Source organism: Henckelia pumila, chromosome 2, assembly GCF_033568475.1.
Source record: "Henckelia pumila isolate YLH828 chromosome 2, ASM3356847v2, whole genome shotgun sequence".
Lineage (NCBI taxonomy): Eukaryota > Viridiplantae > Streptophyta > Magnoliopsida > Lamiales > Gesneriaceae > Henckelia > Henckelia pumila.
This window is the reverse complement of record NC_133121.1, coordinates 194,893,547-194,911,106: the sequence shown is the minus strand read 5'-3', so window position 1 is coordinate 194,911,106 and position 17,560 is coordinate 194,893,547. Positions and strand designations below refer to the sequence as shown.

Here is a 17,560-nt window from a genome sequence, read left to right as displayed (position 1 = left end):
GCGGATCAGAAGAACTAGAGCTGCACTTTCAAACAGACATAACTTTCGGCCGACTAGGAGTTACGGGAGCTTCAGCCTGCTCACGCGAAGCTCGTCTCGATACCTACAGTGCACATCTCAGTCAAAGAAACGAAGACACTAAAATTGCAACCTGGAGATTGAATTTTGGGGCATTTTTACCGTAGGGCATGTTGGGACCCACGCGGCCCGCATCACCAGATCGCACGTTCACGTAGTGTCATTCAGTCTATTGCATCTTTTCTAACTGCGAATTGGACTGAAAGAGTCGGGAATAGGATAGCGAGAAATCGAAAGAACAAGAAGTACAAGTACGAAAAAAAAAGAAATTAATGAAAAAGGGGTGCAACACGAGGACTTCCCAAGGGTCAACCATCCTAGTACTGCTCTCGCCCAAGCACGCTTAACTTCAGAGTTATGATGGGATCCGTTGCATTAGTGCTGGTATGATCGCACCCAACAGTGAATGAATTATTTATTGTTTTGTCTCTTGAATTGCGGATCGGAGGAACAGGCGCTGCATTTTCAAACGTACATACCTTTCAGCCGGCTGAGAGTTACAGGAGTTTCAGCCTGCTCACGTGAAACTCGTCTCGATACCTACAGCGCGCATCTCGGTCAAAGAGACGAAGACGCTCAAATTCTAACCCGGAGATAGAATTTCGGGGCATTTTTACCGTAGGGCACGTTTTGACCAACTGAAACGGCCCGCGTCACCTAGATTGCACATTCACGTCGTGTCATTCAGTCTATTACATCTTTTCTAACTGCAGATTAGACTGAAAGAGTCGGGAATAGGACAGCGAGGTCGAAAGAACAAGAAGTACGAGTAAGAAAAAAAAGAAATTAATGAAAAAGGGATGCAACACAAGGACTTCCTAGGGGGTCAACCATCCTAGTACTGCTCTCGCCCAAGCACGCTTAACTTCGGAGTTCTGATGGGATCCGGTGCATTAGTGCTGGTACGATCGCACCCAACAGTGAATGAATTATTTATTGTTTTGTCTCTCGAATTGCGGATCGGAGGAACAGGCTCTGCATTTTCAAATGGACATAACTTTCGGCCGACTGAGAGTTACGGGAGCTTCAGCCTGCTCATGCGAAGCTCTTCTCGATACCTACAGTGCGCATGTCGGTCAAAGATACGGAGACGCTCAAATTCCAACCTAGAGATGGACTTTTGGGTCATTTTTCCCATAGGGCACGTTAGGAACCACCGAAGCGGCCCGCGTCACCCAGATCGCACGTTCACGTCATGTCATTCTGTCTATTGCATCTTTTCTATCAGCAAATTGGACTGAAAGAGTCGGGAATAGGACATCGAAAAATCGAAAGAACAAGAAGTACGAGTTAGAAAAAGAAGAAATTAATGAAAAAAAGGTGCAACACGAGGACTTCCCAGGGGATCACCCATCCTATTACTGCTCTCGCCCAAGCACGCTTAATTTCGAAGTTCTGATGGGGTCCGGTGCATTAGTGCTGGTATGATCGCACCCAACAGTGAATGAATTCATTATTTTATCGAGTTGTAACATTCTTTGTAAAAAGATCAGTTGAGGTTATGTAAACCCTCATTTTACTAAGAGATCAGTCTAGTACTGTAATATCAATCAGTTGAGGACTGTATTCAAGTTGTTGAGGCTAGGAGTTCCAACTTAAGCAGTGTGATAAGTTCTAAGATTGGATTGGGTTTGTATAAGTGTTTATATATATCAAAGTTCTTGCATAAACCTTCCCAAGGGGAAGAAGGGGTGACTTAGGAGCAGTTAAGTCTCCTATCATCCAAAAACACATCTTTCCTTTGTTACTATCGGTTTATTCAACATTCCCATTCTAAACACCCCATCCTATCCTATGATTAATTGGTATCAGACCGAGGTCCTTTCTTGCTTCCAAACATACATCTAATGACCTCAATCGATCTACCAATGTTCTTTGCATAATATTTTGATGAGTGGAGAATTAGAACCCAAGTCCACCTTGCAGAACTTAATGATGATACGTTGAAGGTTTTGATTGATGGTCCAATTATCATTGATAAACCAAGAAGTCAATGGACTAGTGAAGACAATATGTTTGCTAATATCGACAATATTGCCAAGAACATCTTGTACAATAGTTTGAACAACTGTACATTCAAGAAGATCAAGACATGTCCAACTGCCAAAGACATTTTGCAGAAGTTGATCAAGTTAGGTGAGGAAAGTGAGCCAACTAAGCAGAGCAGGAGCCAAATGATAGAATGAAGTGATGTACCCTACCGCTCTGATAGTCTATCAAGCCAAACTGATGAAGAACTTATTCTACGAGTGAAGGATGATGATGATCAACTAAATTAAACCCAATGAATAAGATGATGTTATTTCCAATTTCAGTTTTAACAACTTTACACGAGATGATCTCATCATTTCACTATATGAAATGATAAAAGAGTATGAATGTATGATCGACTATCTCATGAGTTCGAGAAATTCAAGGAAGAAAGAAAGAGTTTAGCAGATAAGTTAAACTAGTTGGATTTTTACAAATCCAATAGGTGTGGCATCTAAAAGTTCAAGAAAATTTTCTTATGATTGAGAACAGAAACTTGAGACATGAACTCCAAGTAATAATCACAAAGAATCAAAGGTTGAAGAATCTACTCAACACTTGGAATCAGTCGATTATCTCACTAGATAAACTGTATGGAATGCAAAAGCAAGCAGGTGATAGGACTGTATTAGGCTTTAACATGAATGATGAAAGTGAATCTAAGATAAATACTCAATCATGATTGGACAATAAAAATTTGAGATTTGTGAATTTTTTTAGGTCCAGCATGATATATGAACATTTGGAACCTGAAATTCATGTTAATCAACCGATGTCTCAACTGAACAAAATTTTCCACAAAGGGTTGGGATATGTTGAACCAGAGGGTTCTAAGTCAAGATGGACCATGAATAAACCAGTTTGGTCTAGAGATGATCAAGCACGATAAGACTCAATGAAGGTCCAACATAGAACATATTTCAAAATAAGTCTTGAAAAACACCACCTATGCACACACAACACAATTCACAGTTCAGTCTACCATATTCCTTGAAAGATGCACATAAAAGAAAATCTGTGAAGATAATTCAAGTATGGGTTCCTAAAGGACTAATCAAATCTGAAGCCAAGTAGGTATTGGCCAACACGAAAAACCAATCTACAAAAACACCATCTATGCACAAACAACACAATGCATAGTTCAGTATACCCTATTCCTTGAAATATTCACATACAAGAAAACTTGTGAAGATAATTCAACTATGGGTTCTCAGAGGACTAATCAAATCTGAAACCAAGTAGGTATGGGTAACAAATGATATTTTAATTTGTGCTTGCAAGTGACATGAACTAAAGAGCTCAGGAAATCATTTTTGGTGCTTATGATCGACTAACACTATGTCGACTGATGTTGTTCAACTGATCCCTGCAACTGATTTCTAAACTAATCATTTATTCTCAAATGGAAATTATTATTGTTAAGACGATTATTATTTGATCAAGTCAATGAATGTATGATACCCTCACAAGATCATCAACTCAATTAGAAAAAGAACGAGGGGGAATTAATTCAGGGGGAATGTCATATCATATAATATGATTTTCAAAGATATATCAAAGTAGAGTTTGATCTCAACTGAATGACAAGCAACAGACTTCTTCATGAAACCACTACATGAAACTAAGATTTCTTTTTCCTTCTATCTCTTACTTTTTTTGCCTCCGTTTTTATGATTAAGGGGGAACATTGAGATTCAAATGGACAACTGATAAGCCAATAGTCAGTTTTCCGTAAGCTCAACTGACTCGGTTTTTTATCTCAACTGAACTAGTCAACAGAGCTTCTGGCCTAACTGATATTATCCTATACATTGACATATGTTTGACTCAGTGTAGTTCCACATTAAGTTAGGTGAACTTTGATATAATAGGTTATGAAATTTAGTTAAGATACTTTCCGTAATTTTCAAAAATCAGTTGGCCAAAGCATTTTTCAAATATTTTGACCTCTGACAAACCGTCTAATGAGTGCATTTTGTATGCATTAGTTTGTGATAAGTTTATGTCTATTTTGTGTGCATTCGTATTTTTTTTATGTGTTTTTATGTGTTTAGTGCATGCTTGTGTATTTCACTCTCCGGGTTAATTTTGTAGAAAAATGGATTTTTGAAGAATGAATTACGGAGCAGCCTTGGTCAAAAATTCAAATTTAATTTTATAGAGACTCAAATCCGATATCCACCGTTCAAAATACAATTCAAGATGTTTTGAAGCTGCTGTCCAATTAAGCTCGATCCGACGACTAGAACTCAAGATATGAATTTTTCAAAATCATCGCGCGGAGAAAAAAAATCCACTCGCTCGAGCGAGACTTGTGCTCGCTTGAGCAAGCGAGACGTGCCAAAAATCTTCTGAGATAGAATTTTTCTCGCTCGAGCGAGTGAAGCGAGTCCAGAAATTCTTCGGAACAGAGTCATGCTCGCTCGAGCGAGACCTGTGCTCGCTGGAGCGAGCGGAGCGTGCAGAATTTGTATTTTTTGAAAACTCTTGCTCGGATTGGATACTATCTTTTGAAGACCCTTGGACATATAAATACAAATCTAATCATCAGATTAAAGGGTTCCAACACACAGAGAATGCAGAGGGAGGCTACTACAACTTGGGAGAGAAGATTTCTCGTTTCTTCTCCTTTTCTTATTTTTATTTTTAGTTCATGATTAAAACATTGTTTGAATCATGATTTTGGTTCGTGAGTATTTTTTCTTTTGATCAAGGCCACGTGATTGGGCCAGAAAAATGTATGTAAAAAACTTGGTTGTTTGTTTGGGATTTTTTAGAATTGATTTTATTTTATTGATTATCAGATTTATATTTATCTTGTGAATAACCTGGTCAACTGTTTGCTTGCATGTTAATCAATTCCAAGTCGATGGAGGAGGTTTCGATTTCGATCAATTTGATAATCAACATATTGTAAAACCGACTAGAAATAAAATTCAGTTTCAATGTGCGGTTTGGGTGTAAACTTAATTTTCACCGTTCGTCATGCATTCAAATTTGATTAGAATTACGAAAGATTAATCCGTCAATATTTGAATAGATTTGATTGTTCTAGAAATAGTCCTTTGAACAAATTAGGAGAATTCCCGTGAATTAAGATTAAATCTGAGTCTTGAATCGACTACTTGTTACATAAATTGTCTGGTACCTACGTGAGTCCTTGATCGAGCTTTTTCCAAATTGAATTTTAATCCAAAATCTTTGCTGCGTTTTTGCTGAGTTGAATTTTATTTTCTATTTAATTTCTTAGTTTAAAATCTGAAATCACTTTTATTCATTAGTCTATATTAAGTAGTAATAAGCATATTTTGGTATTCATAATTATACAGTCCCTGTGGGTTCGACATCTGGACCTTTGTCCACTTTACTATTACTTTACTTGGTACGTTTGCCAGTAGATTCTTAATCATACCGATTTAAGCGGTCAATTTTTTGGCGCCGTTGCCGGGGACTGTTTGATATAAATATTTTTTTTTTCGCTTGAGATTTAGACTTAATTTTAATTTATTTTATTAAATTCTGAATTTTTTTTCTTGCTTATTTTCAGGTACTCATCTTGAAACTCCCCTATCCTCTACTAATTAATAATTTAAATAAAAATACGGGTTTTCAAAAATTTTCGGCATGACCTCTCTATTTATATTCATACCCGCCTGTCACAGACAACAAATTTAAAATGCAAAAAACAACACTAAATAAACCAGACCGAGAAAAGAAAATAACAAAAACCTGAGAAAGAGATTGACACTCCAAACTATCCAAAAGTTAAACAATTTTATACATAAGTACCCATAAACAATTCCAAAGAATATTATCTTTACGTTTACATTTACTAAATTAACAAGATGAAGGACTTTAAAGTGCTAAAATAAACTTTTGCGGAAGACTGACATGGTCAGAGGGATGTGTTGTGCCCACATCACAGTCCACTCGATAGTCCTGCCCCACAATCTCAATGATAACCTAAACCTGCACCAAGTAGAAGTAGTGAGCCTAGGGGCCCAACAAGAATATGGGAAAAATAATGAGTACTACATAAATACATGCACACGCAGATTAAAAATAGCTTATACTAAAAATACTTTTGTTTGTGCCCCTTAATTTAAATAAATGATTTCTAAAGGAAAAAGGTGAACATAAATGAAACATATGCATGACTAAGTCGAATATAATCATTGTAACTAAATAAATTGTACTGAGACATATTCATAAATATTTGAACTGTAACTGTGAACTTAGATCCTTGAATTGTGACTCTGGTTCCGATCATGATCATGGCTGTAGTGCACTATGCCGCAAGAAAGTTAGGATATCTCCCAACCCATCTTGCCCATACTTGGTAAGGGAAGCCAAGATTTATCCCAGCCAGCCCAAACCCATAAATTTGGTAAGGGAATCCAAGACGTCTCTCAGCCTGTCCATACACGTCAGGTGGTATGGAAAGCTATAACATCTCCCATCCCGTCCGTACACGTCATAAATATAGTCACAATCATCTCACTTCGTTCATAAAAATATTTTATTTCATACTTTCTTTCTTGCCTTGATATAAGAACTTAGCATGCATATGTAGATGTAATGTACTTGAAAATATTTACTCAATGATCATGCAAGAGACCCAAATGCGGATGACCGGGATGGTGATTTAGGATGCAACCAAGGGTAAGATTCTAAACCATAGGTTTGCGCTTAGAAAAATTCGAGCGATTCTCCCGTAAAACTTATAACTCTCCCAATCCTTATTCAAAAAGATTTCCGCTTGAAACCACGACTCCCACACACTTATAACTTAATTAAGAAGTCATCCTCGAGGTACCAATCTTATCCCCTAATTTCTGACAATAATGATTCCGGGCAGCTCACTTAACATTTAAAATTCTGCACCTTAACATCAAATAGCCTAGAAATCAACAAAACATTAACAGAATTGGTTCCCGCATTAAATGAAATTTCCCTAACATCCTAGGCTATTTCCAAACCCGAGCCCTTAACCGAAACATGAGTGTAATCCCATTCTAATTACATTTCCGGACAGCCAATGCAAGCCCAAAAATGGATCATCCAATTCCTTATTTCTCACTCTTTTCTAGATGTTAGATCAATGGAATCCGGATATCTCCACAATGATATGATATTGTCCACTTTGGGCACAAGCCCTTATGGTTTTGATTTTGGGAACACACCCAAAAGGCCTCATACCAATGAAGATATCATTCCATATATTAATTCATGATATTTCTCTTAAATTTCCAATGTGGGACTTTGGTTGATCATTCCTAACAATCCTCCCCTCAAACGAAGTCCCACCAGGCCTCCCCTCAATCCGTCCCTCCAATAGAGCCTACTCACCTTCAATGCGTTGCAGCACACGCCTTACATGAATTTCCGGGAGCGTCCCTCGAGACCTTTTTCACGGATCTTTAATCGGGGCCTCAAACTTCTTCTCCTTGAGTCTCCGAGGATTCCACCCACATTGGTTCCATCAGACCATGGATCTGATACCACTTGTTAGATCAATGGAATCCGGATATCTCCACAATGATATGATATTGTCCACTTTGGGCACAAGCCCTCATGGTTTTGATTTTGGGAACACACCCAAAAGGCCTCATACCAATGGAGATATTATTCCATTTATTAACCCATGATTATTTCCTTGATTTACCAATGTGGGACTTAGGTTGATATCCTAACACTAGACACTTAAGACACGGGATTTCTATGCTCCTATCAAATAACCCATGACCAATCTCCCCTTCCCGAAACATCCTCAGCTTGAGTCTCCCTGCTTCAAGCTAAATCATAGCTCGAAAACAGACCCCCTATCCACAAGCCTCTACCTAGCTCAAGGAAACCCCTGTCCTAGAGAAAATTCCCAGCACGTGAATGCCCTACCCCAGCCCTCAGAAAACCCGATTCCTCCAATGCCTGTTGAACAGTCCCTCGCCTCATCTTGCTAGCCATTTCACACAAACCTAGGTGCTACCATGTGAGCTACGTTCTCACCCATGGTAACCCCTATATCACCATCCAAACAACGAACAAAGCTCAAGCAACGCATAGCACACGGCAAAAGAAATCTTGAAACAATTTTGAAACAGGGAAATTGCAACACTTGACAGAAACTCCTACTCATCTATAGCCAACACAAGATAAATGACTTGAAAGACACAAGCAAGTACAATACGCCAAATGAGAACACGATATTTTGAATGGGAAATCCCAAAAATAAACAGGGCTCGAATGAGCCATCAACAACAAAAAAAAAAGAAAAGAATCGTGCAGCTACCTTAAATTCCAGACAAAGATCTAAATGCATACAAGAAAACAAAAACACATCATACTAATCCACTTGGTGGCCAAAAAGCCCATATTCTTGCCTCGGCTTGGAAATATCAGAAATGGGGCTCGAACTGCTGGAATCGAGCTGAGAAAAAGAGGAAGAAGGTTGATCTGCTCGCCTAGAGGGATGCTTCGCCGGGAAAGAGTAGCTAGCGGCGGCCGAAGGGTGGAGGAGAAGAGGAGAAAATGCCGATCGTGAGAGATAGAGACGGGGAAGAAACAGGCTCTTGATGTGTATCGGCTAAACTTGGAGAAGGGAAAAGAAGAAATGGGCTGTGACTTTAGGCCAGGTGAATCACTTAATGGGCCGTGAATTTGGGCTGGGGAAAATCCTTTGGGACAGGTCAGCTCATGAGTTTAAGCGGGTAGGAAATGTAATAAATAAAATATAATACGTAGTATTTTAATAGCATTAGACCCAAATTCCGCAAATAATAAATTTTGAAAATTTAAGAATTAAATACTTAAATCCTATTTATCGGGTTTGAAAATGCTAATCTTTAACACTTAAATATTTTGATGTCACAACGATAAATAAAATATTTTAATAATAAACAGAGTGATTAAAATAATTTAAACAAACTTGACGAACGATTAAAAGTCATTTAAATAAACACACAAGCGGAGTAAAACCTTTAAAATGATTTGAACAATCAAAATATTTAAATAAATAAGTTTAATGGTTAAAATTATTTAAATAATTATCCAATAATCTCAAGTAACTTTTAAATAAGTGAACAAAGTAGTTAATATCATTTAAATGAATAAATTAAATAATTAACATCATTTAAATAAGCAAGCTTAAACCTTTAAAATCTTTAAAAAAAATAAATAGTATAATAAACTAATTTAAATGAGTAAATCTAAACATTTAAAAGAATTAATTTAATAGTTAGTAAAATAAAATCCTTTAAACAAATAATTAATATTTTATTAACACCTAATTCAAATAAATAATTTAAATCTATTAAACTTAAAAATTATAAATCTTAATATTTATTAAATTTAATGCATGCAATAAAGTAGGTTATGTTTTTAGGTACTACACATCTGCTGGTGCATGCACCGATCTTGACACACCAAAGATCTCTTACCACTTGACTTGGAGATCGAGCGCACACTTAGAAGGATTCGGAGAGCTAGGAGAGATATTAATCTGGAACTTGATTTAGAAACAGAAGAAGAGATGACAGACAACCGTACTGTATGAGATCTGATTAGGCCGCAAGTTGAAGGTTATGGATCTGGCATAGTTCGCCCCGCTGTTGAGGCGAACAATTTTGAGATGAAACCCTCTACTATTCAGCTGATCCAACTGCAAGCGAGATTTGGGGGTACGTCTGTGGAGGACCCCTACGCTCATCTGGAGCATTTTCTGTCGATCTGCGACACGTTCAAGGTTAATGGGGTAACATATGATGCAGTGCAACTGCGGTTATTCCCATTTTCTCTACAGGGAGATGCACTTGAGTGGCTAGATGATCTTCCTACCGGTTCTATCACTACTTGGACTGAGCTTGTTCAAACTTTTTTGAACAAGTATTTTCCTCCTACAAAGATGGCGAAGTTATTTTCTGACATTATTTCTTACAGGCAAAAGGAGGGAGAGTCCTTACATGAAGCATGGACCAGATTTAAGAATATGTTGAGGATGTGTCCTCAACATAATATCACTCAGCCAGCAGACGCAGACATTCTATAATGAAGCTGATCCATCAGTGCGTTCTATGTTGGACGCTATTGCTAATGGCTTCTTATTCAGGAAGACGCCGGCAGAAGCTTGGGAGATTATAGGTAATATGGCAGAGAGTAACATTGGGTGGCCGGATGTGAAGAAGGAGAATAAGGATGAAATTCTAGAGTTTGATGCTTTAATGGCCCTGAATGCAAAGATTGACGCTCTGACACACCAAGTGGCACTTATGAAAGTAGCACCAACGACTCAAGTACAAGGGAATCTGCCAGAGAAACAACAGTTATTTGAAGTTGAAGCGGCTAATTTTGCAGGAAACCAAGGACGGCAGCCGTTCAACTCCTGCAATAACAACTACAATCAGAACTGGTAGCCCAAGTAAGAGGAGAAGAAGCCGAGTTTTGAAGAGATTATGATGAAATATGTGGCTGGTACTGAGGCTTGACTACATAATCAAGAAGCTATGCTGCAGAAGTTGGAGACTCATATGGCTCAGATAGCAACCCAACTATCTACTCGTCCGACTAAAGCATTGTCGAGTAACACCGAAACAAATCCTAGAGGCGTGAATGTTATCATGGTAGTTAATAGATCACAATTTGAAAAACTTGAGCAGCAGAGGGACGAAGAAAACACTATGGAGGGGCCGAAAAGTTCAGAATTAAAGAAGGATGCGCGTACTGAAAATTCCTCCATGGCAGGTAGGATAGGTAATACTTTTAAATTTGAGTTTAATGATAATGTTAGTATTTCTACTTTACCTTTTTCTCAAAGAGCTAAGCAGTTACTATTTGATTTTTAGTTTAAAAAGTTTCTTGAAACTTTCAAGAAACTACATGTTAACATACCTTTTGCAGACGATTTAGCTCAGATGCCAAACTATGCTAATTTTTTGAAAGATTTACTGAGGAATAAAAAGAAGTTGAATGATGTGACGCAGGTCACAATGCATGAGGAGTGTTCGACTGTACTTCAGAATAAGCTCCCGCAAAAATCTCAAGATCCAGGGAGTTTTTCTATACCTTACCAAATTGGAAGTTTATCAGTTGATAATGTTTTGTCTGATTTAGGATTAAGTATAAATTTAATTCCTCATAAACTTGCTATGAAATTGGGTATATGCAACATTGAACCAACAAATACTTCTCTTAAATTTGCTGATGGATCTATTAAATACCCAAAAAAAGTCGTGGAAAATATTTTAGTCAAGATAGACAAATTTATTTATCCTGTAGATTTTGTTATTCTTGACATAGATGAAAATTGTGAGGTGCCTCTGATTTTTGGGCGTCCATTTTTAGCCATAAGTCGAGCCTTAGTGGATGTTAAAAAGGGAGAGTTAGTTTTGAGGTTGAATGATGAGCAAGTAGTATTCCATATGTTTAAGTCGGCTAGTGATAGTTCGAATTTAAAATCTTGCTCTGCTGTTAATTTTATTGATGTGATTAATTATGTTGGGGACTGTCAGCTGGTTCAGCTTTCCGCAGGAATTGGTCCCTTGAAAAATCTCTATAGAAGTGAAGAATGCAGTTGCAGGAATGATCTGAGTTTTTCCATGACGGTGGATAAGCCACCTTGAATGTCGCCACTCAAGAGAGGACTATAGTCGGGCTATAGACTATAAATTTAGTGCTGACTGGGAGGCAACCCAGTGTTCTTTACCTTGCTTTTTATTTTATTTTTGGTTTTTGGTTTGTGTTTCTTTTTATTTTATTTTTACTTTTTTCCCATGCCAGTTTGTCGTGCCTGACTGATATACCCAGCCTGCTGCTACCGTCCCAGTACTAAGAAGGAAGCAGACGAATATGCAACCAGGGGAGTGTTACTTTTTCATTTTGTTTTTGTTCGTCTTGCATTTGTGTGTTTGTTATGCATTTTGTTCATTGTTTATGAAGCATTGAGGGCAATGCTTTGGATAAGTATGGGGGGTGTTATTTAGTTTTGTTTCATTCATCATTGTGTTTTGCATTCATATGGTTTAGTTCTTTGCATATAGTTCGTAATCATGCCTATCAATATGTTGTTGTTTGTGTTGTGGATACAAGTAGAATGATGACTGTTAGCCGATGAGGATAGAGATGAAAAAAAACTGTTTTTGGATAATGTTTCTTTTGATTGAACATGAGAAACTGTTGGTTGAATCGTTAATCATCTTAAGCACGCATGTTAGACTGGTGTAGTGTAGCGAAGTAATTGATGAAGTTCGTGTTTGTTCGACCATTGCACGACAATAGATGCTTGTTGATCATGATATTGTCTTTGGATTCTTGATGATTGTTAAAAATTGCATGTGTGATCCTGGGCGTACCTATAAAATGTTTGAAAAAAAATCTTTTTTTGAAAATTAAGTTAACTTCATCCGGGTTACGAGTAGAGATTGAAATCCTAATCTCTTGTTCATGACTAAGTATGCGAATTCCATGGGGTTAATAATTTTGAAATTTTAAAATAACAATTCCATCCGGGCTTGGACAATGATTTAAATCCTAATCATTATTCTATAGCTAAGTTTGCGGGTTAAATGAGATTGATGCTCCATCCGGGCTATGGACGAGGGGATTGAAATCAGAATCATATCTTAGTTATAGCTAAGTTTGCGGGTAATTATTGGGGCTTATAAAAAAATACCGGGTGCAAAATCCGGAGGTACGTAATTAATCTCAAGAAAGTGCATGTTTTTTTTTTGGGATTGTTGAGATGATGGAGTGCTGGATTGTGATACTTGCATTGAATTGTCATAGGTCGCTAAACATTCTTAGGATGGATTCTTTTGAAGTTGCACAAAACTGGAATAACATGACACACATACACGTTTACATTAAACTGACAGTGTATTGTGAACAATCAGAAGTTTGTGGTTTTTAATTTTTGAATTTGGATTTATCAGAGGCTATGTTGTTCATGATTCATTCTTACTTATGTTTTTGTTTGCATATTGTTTTTGTATGTCTTGCTCGAGGGCGAGCAAGAGTTAAGTATGGGGGTGTTGATGAGTGCATTTTATATGAATTAGTTTGTGATAGGTTTATGTCTATTTTGTGTGCATTCATATTATTTTTATGTGTTTTAGTGCATGCTTGTGTATTTTACTCTCCGGGTTAATGTTGTAGGAAAATGGATTTTTGAAGAATGAATTACGGAGTAGCCTTGGTCAAAATTCAAATTTAATTTTTTAGAGAAATCCAATCTAGACCGTTTAAAATAAAGTTCAAGATGTTTTGAAGCTGCTGTCCAAATTTCAGCTCGATCCGACGGCTAGAACTCAAGATATGAATTTTTCAAAATTGTCGCGCGGAGAAGAAAAATCATCTCGCTTGAGCAAGACTTGTGCTCGCTCGAGCGAGCGAGACGTGCCAAAAATCTTTGGAGACAGAAAGTTGCTCACTCGAGCGAGCCCTGAAATCCTTCGGAACAGAGTCATGCTCGCTCGAGCGAGACCTGTGCTCCTTCGAGCGAGCGGAGCGTGCAGAATTTGTATTTTTTGGAAACTCTTGCTAGGATTGGATGCTATCTTTTGAAGACCCTTTGGCATATAAATACAAATCTAATCATCAGATTAAAGGGTTCCAACACACAGAGAACGCAGAGGGCGGCTACTACAACTTGGGAGAGAAGATTTCTCGTTTCTTCTTCTTTTATTATTTTTATTTTTAGTTCATGATTAAAACATTGTTTGAATCATGATTTTGGTTCGTGAGTAGTTTTTTTTTTTGATCAAGGCCACGTGATTGGGCCAGAAAAATTTATGTAGAAAACTTGGATGTTTGTTTGGGATTTTTTAGAATTGATTTTATTTTATTGATTATCAGATTTATATTTATCTTGTGAATAGCCTGGTCAACTGTTTGCTTGCATGTTAATCGATTCCAAGTCGACGGAGGAGGTTTCGATTTCGATCACTTTGATAATCAACATATTGTAAAACCGACTAGAAATAAAATTCGGTTTCAATGTGCGGTTTGGGTGTAAACTAAATTTTCACCGTTTGTCATGCATTCAAATTTGATTAGAATTACGAAAGATTAATCCGTCAATATTTGAATAAGTTTGATTGTTCTAGAAATAGTCATTTAAACAAATTAGAAGAATTCCCGTGAATTAAGATTAAATCTGAGTCTTGAATCGACTACTTGTTACATAAATTGTCTGGTACCTACGTGAGTCCTTGATCGAGCTTTTCCCAAATTTAATTTTAATCCAAAATCTTTGCTGCGTTTTTACTAAGTTGAATTTTATTTGCTATTTAATTTCTTAGTTTAAAAATCTGAAGTCACTCTTATTCATTAGTCTAGATTAAGTAGGAATAATCATATTTTGGTATTAATAATTATACAGTCCCTGTGGGTTCGACATCTGGACCTTTGTCCACTTTAATATTAATTGAATTGGTACGCTTTCCAGTAGATTCTTAATCATACCGATTTAAGCAGTCACCGCCATGTGTCCTGTTAAGGGAATTTCAAAAGTTTCCGTACATATGTACTATAGTTGAGCCCTTTCACCTCTTTCTCCACTGTTAAAACTCTTTGAAAATTTATTAAGTGTCCATGCTTTCAAATACTCTTTGAAACCCTAAATGTGTGATTTTATCATATTATGCACTTCAAAAATGCCTCACAACCTGCATATATCATGAATGCGATGACAATGAACATTGAATAACTCTGATGTAGGGATCACTACAGTTTTCCAAAAAATCAAGTCATCTGGACTTCAAGCTTTCCTTACTACTGAAACGATGGAAATCTTTGAGACCGATCTTCTGAATATCTATCGCAAGTTCTCTCTCAAAGGCGAAGGTCAAATCATTCCATTGGTTGGAGACCAGTTGGTCATCGATGAAGCATTCTTCGTAAATCTCTTTCAGCTCCCCTCAGAAGGTATTACTGACTTCAACACTATTTTTTCTTGAGACCTAACTAAGATGCAGATCTAGTTCTTAGTTTTGGGCCAAGCCGTTGGCATGTATGATGCCAAAAGGGAATTCAAACTGGAATATCAGCTACTGGCTGATGTAGTTTCAATAAGTCTGCTTGCCAAAGATTTTTCTTTCGCAAGTCTAACCGAAGAAAAATTCAAAGTCATGATTGGAATCATGAAAAAAAACAAGTTGAACTCGTCCTCTGTTCTATTTTTAGCTCTGTAAAACATGTTGCTACCTACCAAGAATTCTAGTGGATATTCTATTCAACTAAGCCAAATCTTGAAACAATCCAGTGTCATTCTTCAAAAATTAACTCCTATTCTTAAGTACAGATTGATGAATGCACAACACATTTATGATTTTAGAAGCAAAGAACCTGCTAAAAAACCCTCCCCTGCTCAACTGCTTGAGGTTAAGAAAGAATATCATAAGATTTGGACCATGCTAAGCAAGCAAAGAAGGCCAAAATGAGTAAGGCTGCAGTGAGCAGAGTGTCTAAGGATAAGAGGAAATTTATCACTCACGATAGTGAAGATGAAGTGGAATATGACCAAATTTAAGATCTTACGGTCAGACCATTAGTGAAAAGGGCTAGAACATCCAAGCCCAAGCCAATCTCCTCCCCTACCAAACTTGTAGTGAAACCAGTAAAGTAGGCTGCTTAGAAAAAAAGAGCGAATGGAAACTGAAGTCACCATGACTCAAACTAGTTCGAACTCAACTGAGCAGAGGGAGACTGCACTCAGAACTAAGCAGAAGTCTGACCCTGAACCGAAGGCAGCTGTACCCGAGTTCAAAGAGATTGCAACTGAGAATGATATAGGAATCCATAACCAAGATGAGGATGAACCAATCCACAATACCCATGCTCAACTTTAGGTTGTGTTTCCACCAAAAATTTTACTAGCTGCTAGAACTACTAATGGAGTCCTTATCCGAGGATTTGTTGAGAGCCTTCACTCTGGGTTGGATCTGAAAATGTCCAATTATAATAGAAAAATTCTGGCATTGGATACTTCAGATGATGATTACATGCCAACTAATGCCATGCATACTCAGATTGATCTCATCATGGACAAAGTGTTGGAGTTTGTAGAGACTAAAACTGATGGGATATTTGATGAATGGTACAAGTACATAACTGTCACTCTAGCTAGACAGTTAAAATATAAGGGAAAACTGAAATCATTAATAGCATTAGAGGAAACAGTATTGAAGATTGTCAAAATAGTTGACATATATGTTTCTCTAGACAGAAGGCAATATTTTTACGATCTAATGAGATCCAAGAGACTAACAACAATTCATGCGGAATTGAAGTCTAGATATGACCAACTGCTCCAACAACCTATGATGATAGAGGAGTATTTACACTACTGAATAATGATCTGAGGCAAATTCAAACGGAAATCCGATTTTGGGAAGAAGATAAGCAATTATTCATCCCAAAGCCTTATAAATTTCCTTATCCAAATCAAAACCGATTCAATCATTTGTTCCAAATCAGGCGGAGTCTTCTGATCACACCTCGGATCAGGTGTTTAATGAAGTTGAACAAGATTATGCACAAATAGAGGTTCAATAAGTTGAGAAATCCCACCCAACTGAACCTTTGGTTGTTTTAGTTCCTAAAATCTAGTTAGGCACTGAAATAATTCAGGAGGTTACAATTTTAATAATTGATGATATATAGAAGGTCAAAATGTTGAGACACGTATCACAAGAATTGAACTTTTTATTCAACCTCCCTCTAAACACCCCAGCCGATCCTATCAACTTGTGCTCTCAATCTCCACTATTCAAAATATTCGTTAGAAAACATTGAAAAATCGGTTGAGGATATTTTGAATATGTTCAGAAGCAAGAAATGACCTCGCTATGATATCACTTGTTGGAAAGGATCAAGGGTGAACTGATTTCACGTGACTAAACTATGTTCAATTGTGGTTGGAAACTAAACCCTTTATTTCTCTACTGTCGATGTCAGTTTACCAACAAATGAATATGTGCGGAAAAAGGTCGACTGACAGATTATAACATATGTAAATGGCTTGGAAAACTGAATATAAGAGCTCGAATGAAAGTAAATAACACATATTTTGTTCTGGATTTTTGGAGATTCATCTGCTCCTATGTCACCCCCTCTTCAACTTAGGAATGATTTCACTAGAAGACTTTGAGTATTACAAGAAATTTTCAACAACACGGTTTAGCTAGGACTTATCCCACTGCCTAGAACTGAAACTCATAACACCTCGACTGAAGAATGCGTTCCTCGAGTGATTATTTTACAAGAGTGTTTAACACACTAACTAATCCACTAAAATGAGTTTACAAATCGATAGAGTTAGCACAATATGATCCTACACTTGATCAAATATAAATTGAAGTGTGTTCTTGACCAGTTGACTTCAATTACTCTTGAATTCTTTAGTTGACTGAGGCATAGATAACTCGACTGAATATACTGAGAATTTAAGTGTTCGAGTGAA

The 17,560-nt window shown here is 37.1% G+C and overlaps 3 non-coding genes across 3 annotated transcripts; all 3 read right to left on the bottom strand.

Annotated features, from left to right (window-relative positions):
* Positions 1-358: 358 nt before the first annotated feature.
* Positions 359-476, bottom strand: LOC140885897 (5S ribosomal RNA). The gene has a single exon (XR_012151309.1). It is a non-coding gene; the product is annotated as a 5S ribosomal RNA (ribosomal RNA).
* A 399-nt stretch (positions 477-875) lies between these two features.
* LOC140885616 (5S ribosomal RNA) lies at positions 876-994 on the bottom strand. The gene has a single exon (XR_012151040.1). It is a non-coding gene; the product is annotated as a 5S ribosomal RNA (ribosomal RNA).
* A 401-nt stretch (positions 995-1,395) lies between these two features.
* Positions 1,396-1,514, bottom strand: LOC140885839 (5S ribosomal RNA). Its single transcript, XR_012151253.1, has one exon. It is a non-coding gene; the product is annotated as a 5S ribosomal RNA (ribosomal RNA).
* Positions 1,515-17,560: the final 16,046 nt, after the last annotated feature.